Below are 8,515 nucleotides of genomic sequence, written 5' to 3' on the forward strand. Positions count from 1 at the left end.
TGAGCCAGCGCCAAATGCCCTTGTGATTCCCTGGGGGTGTCAGTGCCCAGAGACCCTGTAAGTGCAACCTCTGCAGCTCCTGCAACTATGGAGAGTGACTCTCGTCTACCCTCCCTTGGGATGGGCAATGGCAACAGGTGGAGGAGCTAGGGGAGAAGTCCCAGAGAGCAACCCTGTGACTAAGCTGGCCAAGCAGCTGCTGGGTATCAGGGAGGTGATGGAGGCAGCCCCCAGTGGTGCCTGGCCAATGTGTCTGCTCTCCCTGCCATCCCTCCCTACATAGCTGGAGTTGGCCATGTCCCCACAGCAGGAAGCCGAAAGGGGGCAAACAGCAGAAGTGCTGGAGGCTGGTGGGGGTGGCCTCTGGGTTTGATTTAGTGAGTCTTAGTTGGACTTGCTAAATCAAATGCTGTAAGATTGATTATGGCCATTCATCCCCAGCTAGACATGATCCTTGTTCTTCTGCAGAACACAGCCAAAGGAGAGTAAGGACGAGCCAATGGGCATCCAGATCAGATCACACCCTTGTTGAATGGATGGAAACAGAAACCAGACACACACACACAGAGCGGGTTTGAATTGGTTCCAGCTGAGGGATAGGTTTGTCTGGTTTATGTGCATTGGCACTAGAGCATGTTAGGGGTTTGTGGTCATTTGAAGAATCCCTGTTCAATAGAAATCCAAAGTGTGACACACCTGGAGATGTAAAAGTTTCATTTAAATTGATGAGCTTTTTAAGGGGCTGGCATATGGGGTGGCTCCTCCTGCTGCCTCCCTTGTGTGACTTTCCCAAGGAGGAAGTGAGGCGGGAATGGGGCAAAGGAGGGAGGCCAAGCTGAGTGGGGCAGGACAAAAGCTCAACATCTCAGTGGGACTTAGTGGGGTGAGCAGAGACCCCCGCCCCTTGTTCTGCCAAAGCCTGTGAGGGTGGGGCTGGCTGTGGGGAGGCAGAGCCCTGTGCCTGTCTCAGGGCATCCCAGGGAGGCTCCTTGAAGCCCAGGAGAAGGAGGGGGCTCTGGGTGGAAGGAAAACAAGCAAAGCTGGTCCCAGTGAGCCTGGGCCTGGGCCAGGGCTCCAGTTTGGCCCAGCTGAGTCTCAGGTGTCTTGTGTAGGTCCCATGGTCTAAGAGGCAGCATATGTCAACCCTCTATCTATGCTGCGCCTAAACTTGAAATAAGATGTTACATCAGGGCTCTGTCTACACTACAGAGACAACGCTTTAGTCCAGAGAACACATCTGCAGAATTTTTTTAGGAAGAACAGACATGCATTTTTGGTCCCCCTGTGAACCTCATTTTATGAAGAAGAAGGGATGTTACAAAAAAAGATTTTTTTCCCACATTTGGCCCAGTGTAAACAGGCCAAATGTTGGAAAGGCTTCTTCCAGAAAAAGCTATGCAAACCAGGGTTCACAATTTACCGAGCTTTTTCAGAAGAACAGTGTGTGTAGACATAGCTTGAGTGATGCACAGCACTGGTAGGAGACATGGAGGGACAAAACAGCCTGTGGGCACCTGCAGCCTTTCAGAGAAGCCCTTGCCGTCACCCTCGCTGGGGTCCCCTGGGAACTGTCTGGACTAAAGCCCATCCTGGTGTCAGCCTAAGGATTTCCTGTTCTGTAAAAGCTGCTCTGGAAATGAGGAAGCAGCTAAAGTGACTCTGGTGGGATTTGAACCCACAACCTTTGAATGACTGATTAAGGTCACAGTGTTCACTAAAGCTTAGAAGTCCAACATGCTTTCCATTGCACCACAGAACCTCATGGAGCGCTAACTTTGCAGTCTCTGATATCTGCTTTGCAGCATGCCAATTGCTGGGGGAAAAGAAAGGGGAGCCAGGTCTGTCTCTTATGGGAGAGCAAGTAGGAAGAGGGAGGGGCCACTGAGTCCTCTGACAGTGAAAACAATTGGGCTATGTATACGCTGGCAGGTTGTTGCACCAGAAATATGCAAATGAGGCTAAGCATAACGGCATTGCGCAAGAGGGTTTTTTGTGCACAAGAAAGGGCTGTGTACATGCTCCTTCTGGCACAAGAGCCTCTTCCACAACAATGGTGGCTCATTAGATATGCAAATGAGGCTCACACACTCCCTTGGCCACTTGCCACTGCTCCTACCAGCCACCCGCCAGCCACTCCGTCCAGCCACTCCATCCATGCTGCTGTGGGTGCCAGTGTCTCACCACACTGTGAAATCAGATCAGAGACGGACACTGTCAGTAAACACTCATATCGGAAACGCTCCTCTGGATGCTGGGCCCACCAGAGCTGTGTGCCACTGCCATCTGCCTGCTACGTAGACATCTTCCCATTGTAGAGTGCGCGCCGAGCCAGACTTTGACTAGACAGCCCCTCTCTGGGCACCCAGGGGCTACATCTACACTGCAGGCTTCTTGATCAAGAATGGCTGTTCTTGTGCAAAAACTTGAGGAGCATCTACACTGCATTCATGTTCTTGAGCAACTAAATTTACGGCAAAATGTAGGAAAAGAGGGCTTTTTGGGCAAGAGTTATTCCTCTCCCCATGAGAAATAAACCCTCTTGTGCAAGAGCTCTTGCACAAGAAGGTAGTATGAATGGGCAACAGGTTTTTTTGTGCAAGAAATCCCTATGGCTAAAATGGTCATCAGAGCTTTCTTGCACAAGACAGCCTGCACACTGCCACGGACATTCTTGCGCAAAAGCACGTGGAAGTGTGGACGTGCTCTTGCACAAGACATTTTGCACAAGAACTCTTGCACAAAACAGTTCTTGTGCAAGAAGTTTGCAGGGTAGATGTAGCCAGGGGGTGTTTGGGTTTGTTACCAGCCCTGAGCTTTGTACAACAGCCCACAGAACATTGTGAAAAGCCAAAACCTTCCAGCCCTGGGTGTCCCTGGCCAGCCTGCGAGTGGCACAAAGGTTCCTGGCTGTGCTGGCTTTGGGTAATTGGTAACAAGTTCCAGCATCTCAAATGAGGTGGCCGAGTGGTTAAGGCTATGGACTGCTAATCCACTGTGATCTTTGCGGCCATTCCTCTTGCTTCTCCCAGATCTCTCTTCAGTCCAGTGCCAGCCCCTCCTGTACCCCTGCCTTCCCCAGCCCCCTCCCACTGCAGCCTGGGGAAAGGGGAAATCTCCACAGAGACACTCCCAGCTGGGACCTTCAATCTTTTCTGCCGTCAGGGGGAAATCTCACAAAGGAGATTCCAGGCAGCCAGGCCATGGGAGGGGGTCTCTGAGATGCCCCAGCCCTGCAGCCTGTCCCACCTGGCCATTGCCATGGACCCTCTGTGAGGTCACTGCCTCCCAACCAATGAGCTGAGGTGCTTTACAAAGCCCTTGTGATGTCACTGCTGCCACCCAGGGCTCATGTCCTGCCCCTGGACAGCCCCTTGGCATGTGTGAGCTGCTCCCCGTTTTCCCCCATCACTCAGAGCTGGTTCTGGGGCTCACGCAGGGAACATCAGAGGCTGCTCAGGGTGCCACATGCCCCCAAGGTCACCTTTTAAATGTCAGGGCAAGCCAGGATCTATCCTGTCCCTTCTGCAACACCCCACCCCTTTGCTGAGCCCCTGCCCTCCCCAAACCTTTCCATGGACTATCCATTGCTAGTGGACACTCGCCACTAATGACATAATTACAGGTGGGGAGTTTAATTTAAATTATTACATAGATTAAGTGTTCGAACTGTCTCATGTTAGCTGATCAAACTTCATTTTAAAGAAAGGAAAAATTATGGCCAGCACAATAAGTTTAAGTGTTGTTTTATGTATGGCAGGGGTGGGGAAATTTTTTTGGGTTGGAGCCACTGACCCACCGAAAAATCAGGGGCCACAAAAGTGAGGAACAAAAAAATTCTTCAAAAGGCCCCTGCAGTTCCATGGGTGGCCAGGGGAGGCCTCTTCTGTGTCCCAGAAGGGCATAAGTAAATGTGAGCAAAGGTTACAACAGGGCACCACTGGGACTTGAATCTAGGATCTCCTGCTTATGAGGCAGGGGCTTTACCCAACTAAGCCATGGTGCCCTCCTGCAAAGTCTCTTTAAAAGAGTTCTTAATGTTTCCAGACAATACTTTTGACTCCCAAAGAGCAGCCATTCCCCATTTCCCTCCAGCCATCGAGCGAGTATGTGGGCATCAGATGCTTCTCACCTGTGAGGGAGAAACCTCTCGGTGCTTGTGGTTTCCTTCTTCCCCACACACCTCTCCACTCAGTCTTTTCCTGAACCAGCAGTTCCATGGGTGGCCAGGACAGGCCTCTTCTGTGTCCCAGAAGGGCATAAGTAAATGTGAACAAAGGCTGCAACAAGTAATTTAACCCAGGATCTCCTGTTTAGTAGGCAAGTGCTTTAGGCAGCTAAGCTATGGTGCCCTATTCAGAGCCACCTCTAAACTGTTCTACTGTATGGTCCCAGACAACACCATTGTCTCACAAAGTTTGGCCATTCCCCATTTCCCTCCTGACTTCCCACCCTAGTGGTGTCTGGTTCCCTGGGCACAGAAAGCTACAGCTCAGTGGGCAGAGGCTCTGACATGCACATCTCCCCCAGCCGCTGGACTGCAGAGTTGCCTTTGAGGTTTTGCAAGGTTTGGGGAGGGCAAAATGGAGCAAACTTTGATTATCTGGCTTGTAAACCCCTTGGTCTCAGGGTCTAGGTTGGAGTTCCCAGGTGGGGGCCCGGCGTCCTTCAGTTTGGTCCCTTCCTGAGGGCACAAAATTGACAACAGAGAATTCCTTTGCCCCGCAGCAATCTCTGTTGGACAAAGGGTTAGGAACCAAATATTTGCCCAAGCTTAAGTGCAGTAGCAGAAAACAGTGTTAAGTGTGTTTCTGTGGTGTAGTGGATATCACAGTTGTCTATCATGTGAATGGTCCCTGATTCAAAGCCAGGCAGAAACCCACCATCTTCTCTTATTGCGGTTCCCCTTGGTGCCCACTCCCCTTGGTGCCTGCAAGGTAGTTCCAGGGCCTACCCCCTGGTGCAGAGTTGGGCAGCCTGTGTACTGGCTTTCAAGAGTATGTGGGAGACAGCTAAACAGGTTAAGCTGAGATAGGAGGATGCAGGGCTGGGGCTGAGACTTCTCAGCGGTTCCTTGCCTGGGACCAGGTCATTGCAGCCACACAGTCCACTGAGCTATCCCTCCCCCCATGGGCACAGAAGGCTACAGCTCAGTGGGCAGAAGCTCTAGCATACACATCTTCCCCCAGACGCTGGCACTGTAGAGTTGCCTTTGTAGGGTTTTGGGTGGGACAAATGCAGCAAACTTTGATTATCTGGCTTGTAAACCCCTTGGTCTCAGGGTTTAGGTTGGAGTCCCCAGGTAGGGGCCCGGCCTCCTTCAGTTTGGTCCCTTCCTGAGGGCACAAAATTGGCAACAGAGAATTCTTTTGCCCTGCAGCAATCTCTGTTGGCCAAAGGGTTAGGAACCAAATATTTGCCCAAGTTTAAGTGCAGCAGCAGAAGAGACCGTTAAGTGTGTTTCTGTGGTGTGGTGTAGTGGTTAGCACATTTGCCTAACATGCAGCAGGTCCCTGGTTCAAAGCCTGGCAGAAACATGGTGTATTGTCTTATTGCGGTTCCCCTTAATGCTCACAAGGTAGTTCCAGGGCCTGCTCTCTGGTGCACGGGTGGGTGGCCTGTGTGCTGGCTTTCAGGAGCATGTGGGAGACAGCTAAACAGGTTAGGCTGAGCTGAGAGGCACCAGGGCTGCTGCTGGGGCTGAGACTTCTCAGCAGTGCCTTGCCTGGGACCAGGTTGCTGCAGCCACACAGTCCAGGGCCCACCCTGGAAGTGCCACTTCTGTGGCTTTGCACCTTTGGGGCAGTGTGGCAGTCCCCTTTGCTGCAAGGGGACATAAATCCAAATAACGTCCTGCCTCATGCCGACCCCAGCCACCCCATTCCCCTTGCTATCTTCTCACCCAACACCCTCAACTTGCTTTGACACCCTTCCCTTCTTCCTGCTCCCTCTATCCTGGCCAGACACCCCACCCTGCTCCTTCATCCACCTTCCTTCTGCACCCTCTCTCTTGGCCACACATGGCTCCTTGGCACTTCTCAAGCCAGGCCCTGCAAGGAGCCACCAGGGCAGGAACCAGCCCTTGGAGCACGGCTTGCACCGGAACCGGCAGTTTCCCACCACGTCGCGCTTGAGAAGAGGTGACTTGTTCTCCTTCCTTCTTACCTTATGTCTCCGTTCCCTTCAAAGCTCTCCTCTGCCTCAGGACCCGCCTCCTCAGGGCGCTGCCCCTCTGCCCCTGGGCTGGGAGTGGGAGACTCCACAGTCTCTGCACTTGGGCTGAGAAGTCTCACGGGGACTCGTCTGTTGATGGCGTTAGTCAGCCCGATGGCCAGCCGGATCCATTCCGTAGCGCTGCCTGAGAGGGAGCTTTACAAGTGCCCAGTATCCATTGGTATTTTCTGGGGCTCTGTGTAGGGGATTGGGCTTGGCCATCTTCTCCACGGGAAATGCCTCTTCTTTGGAACAGCAGCTCCAATGAGTTCATGGAACTTCTTCTCAGCTTGGGAAAGGGACGACTAAGGGGTGATGGGACAGAGTTTTGTGTAATGATGACAGGGGTGCAGAAAGCAAGAATAATTTTTTTCTCCTACTCAAGATCCCGGGTGACAGAATGAAACTGGTAAGTAACCAAATAAAAAATAAACCAAAAGGAAGCATTTTTGCACCCAGTGGAACTCCTTGCTAGAAGGTGAAATCTACAAGAAGGTCCAAAAAAGAACTGGATAATTTAATGTAGGAAAGGTCAATCAATGGCATTGAACCAGGATGGACAGGGCAGGCATCCCTAGCTGGTGTATTCTAGAAGCTAGGAATGGGCGACAGGAGGGATCACTTAACAAGTGTCTGTCTCAAGGATTCCCACTGGACAATGAAATTGGTTGCTGTCATGAGACAGGATCCTGGGCTAATTGGGCAACTGGCATGGCCCCGTCTGGCTGTTCTGATGTTCTGTTTGGTCTCTGTTCTTGTCCCCTCTGGGCAATGGAAAATGGACCCTCGTCCTGAAGGGGACAGAAAATGTAGGTAATGAAAAAGGCATTTTCATGTGTCCCTGATGGTCTAGTGGTTCGGATTCAGCACTTTCCCTGCTGAGGCCTGGGTTCAATTTCCAGTCAGGGAAACCAGCCTTAGTTATTACAGACAATTGAGTATTTATTCATCTTACCTGATAGTTACAGCAGCTGTGGCCCAAGAGGTTCACTCAGAGCCCCTCTGCCATTTTCAGAAGGGGCAGAGCTGGGTGACTCAAACTGCCCCTCCTCTCTCCCATGTGGGCAGCCCTGCAGGAAGCTCTGTGGCACACACAGCACTAGCCCAGTTTGGTTGTTGAAGGACACAACACAGAACTGGCTCCAGCCCCCACTCAGTAAGCTGGGGAAATGACCCACCAGGCCTGGGCACCATGGAGCCTCCCTCTGACACAGTCATGGAGCCTTCACTCAGCTCTCACTGCTCGGTGCTGCCAGGGAGGGGCCTCACTGCGAGAGCCACCTGGGCAGGTTCCTGCCACAGAGACGCAGAACAGATGCTCAGATGGACACTGAGTGTTGCTCAGTGCTAGGGTGAGACAGGGAAGGACAAAAGGGTCTAATGGCACCTGCTGCCTTTCAGAACAGCTGATGGCCCCACCCAAGTACCAGCCTTTCTCTCTGCCCCTGCTGGACTTCACTGGGCACTGTCTGGACTCAGGCCTCCCTGGCCTTCCCGGCACCAGCCTAAGGGCTCTGGAGAAGACATGGCAGCTCCATGGGCAGAGGCCTGAGCCTGAGCCCCTGGCTGGACAGGGCTCATTAAGCAGCTGGGGAAGGCTGGTCTGCTGCAGAGCTTAGGGCTGGCATGGACAATGACTTTTGCTGGGGAACCGCTCCCAGGGCTGCACTTTTCCATGCCATTAACGGAGGAGGTGGGGGTCTGGGATGCAGGTTGGATGCAGACAGGAGCTTGGGGCAGAGGATTGGGGTGCAGGATCTGGGAGGGATGCGGTTTCAGGATGGGCGCAGAGGCTTGTGTTTACATGGGGTACCAGCCAACAGCCCAGCACATTTCTCAGGCAGCCTGCCCTGCCCCCACACAGGCTCTCAACCTCCATTAACCAATAAGCTGAGATGCTGCAAAAGGCCCTTGTGATGTCACTTCCACACCCACCCCTGCCCTCTAGGGCTAATGTCCTGCTCCAGGCACCTTTTTGCATGGCTGAGCTGCTCCCAGGGGTGAAAGTGACACATTTCTTACAGGGCCTGTTCTATTGGGCACCACCCCTTGGGCCGGGGGAGGCTCAAGGCAGAAACGAGGGGGGTTTCAGTAAAGCTGCATGTGAATGGATCCATCTAGCAACCACTGCCAGCCACACGCACAGGGGGAGATTTTTGTGCAAGCACAATATGCAGTGGAGACATACTGGGAGAGAAGTGGCAGGCCTAGAAAGGAGGCATTGCTTCAGGTGCCAAAGCAGCTCAGTGGGAAGAGTGTTAGACTGAAGATCTAAAGGTCCCTGGTTCAATCCCAGGCTTTGGCA

The 8,515-nt window shown here is 52.7% G+C and overlaps 2 non-coding genes across 2 annotated transcripts; one reads left to right on the forward strand and one right to left on the reverse strand.

The window, feature by feature from the left end:
- Positions 1-1,654: 1,654 nt before the first annotated feature.
- TRNAR-UCU (transfer RNA arginine (anticodon UCU)) lies at positions 1,655-1,759 on the reverse strand. The gene is made up of 2 exons: positions 1,723-1,759; positions 1,655-1,690 (listed from the first exon to the last, which is right to left on the reverse strand). It is a non-coding gene; the product is annotated as a tRNA-Arg (tRNA).
- A 6,683-nt stretch (positions 1,760-8,442) lies between these two features.
- On the forward strand, positions 8,443-8,515 carry TRNAF-GAA (transfer RNA phenylalanine (anticodon GAA)). The gene has a single exon. It is a non-coding gene; the product is annotated as a tRNA-Phe (tRNA).

This window comes from Pelodiscus sinensis, chromosome 19 (genome assembly GCF_052426305.1).
Source record: "Pelodiscus sinensis isolate ZL-2025 chromosome 19, ASM5242630v1, whole genome shotgun sequence".
Lineage (NCBI taxonomy): Eukaryota > Metazoa > Chordata > Testudines > Trionychidae > Pelodiscus > Pelodiscus sinensis.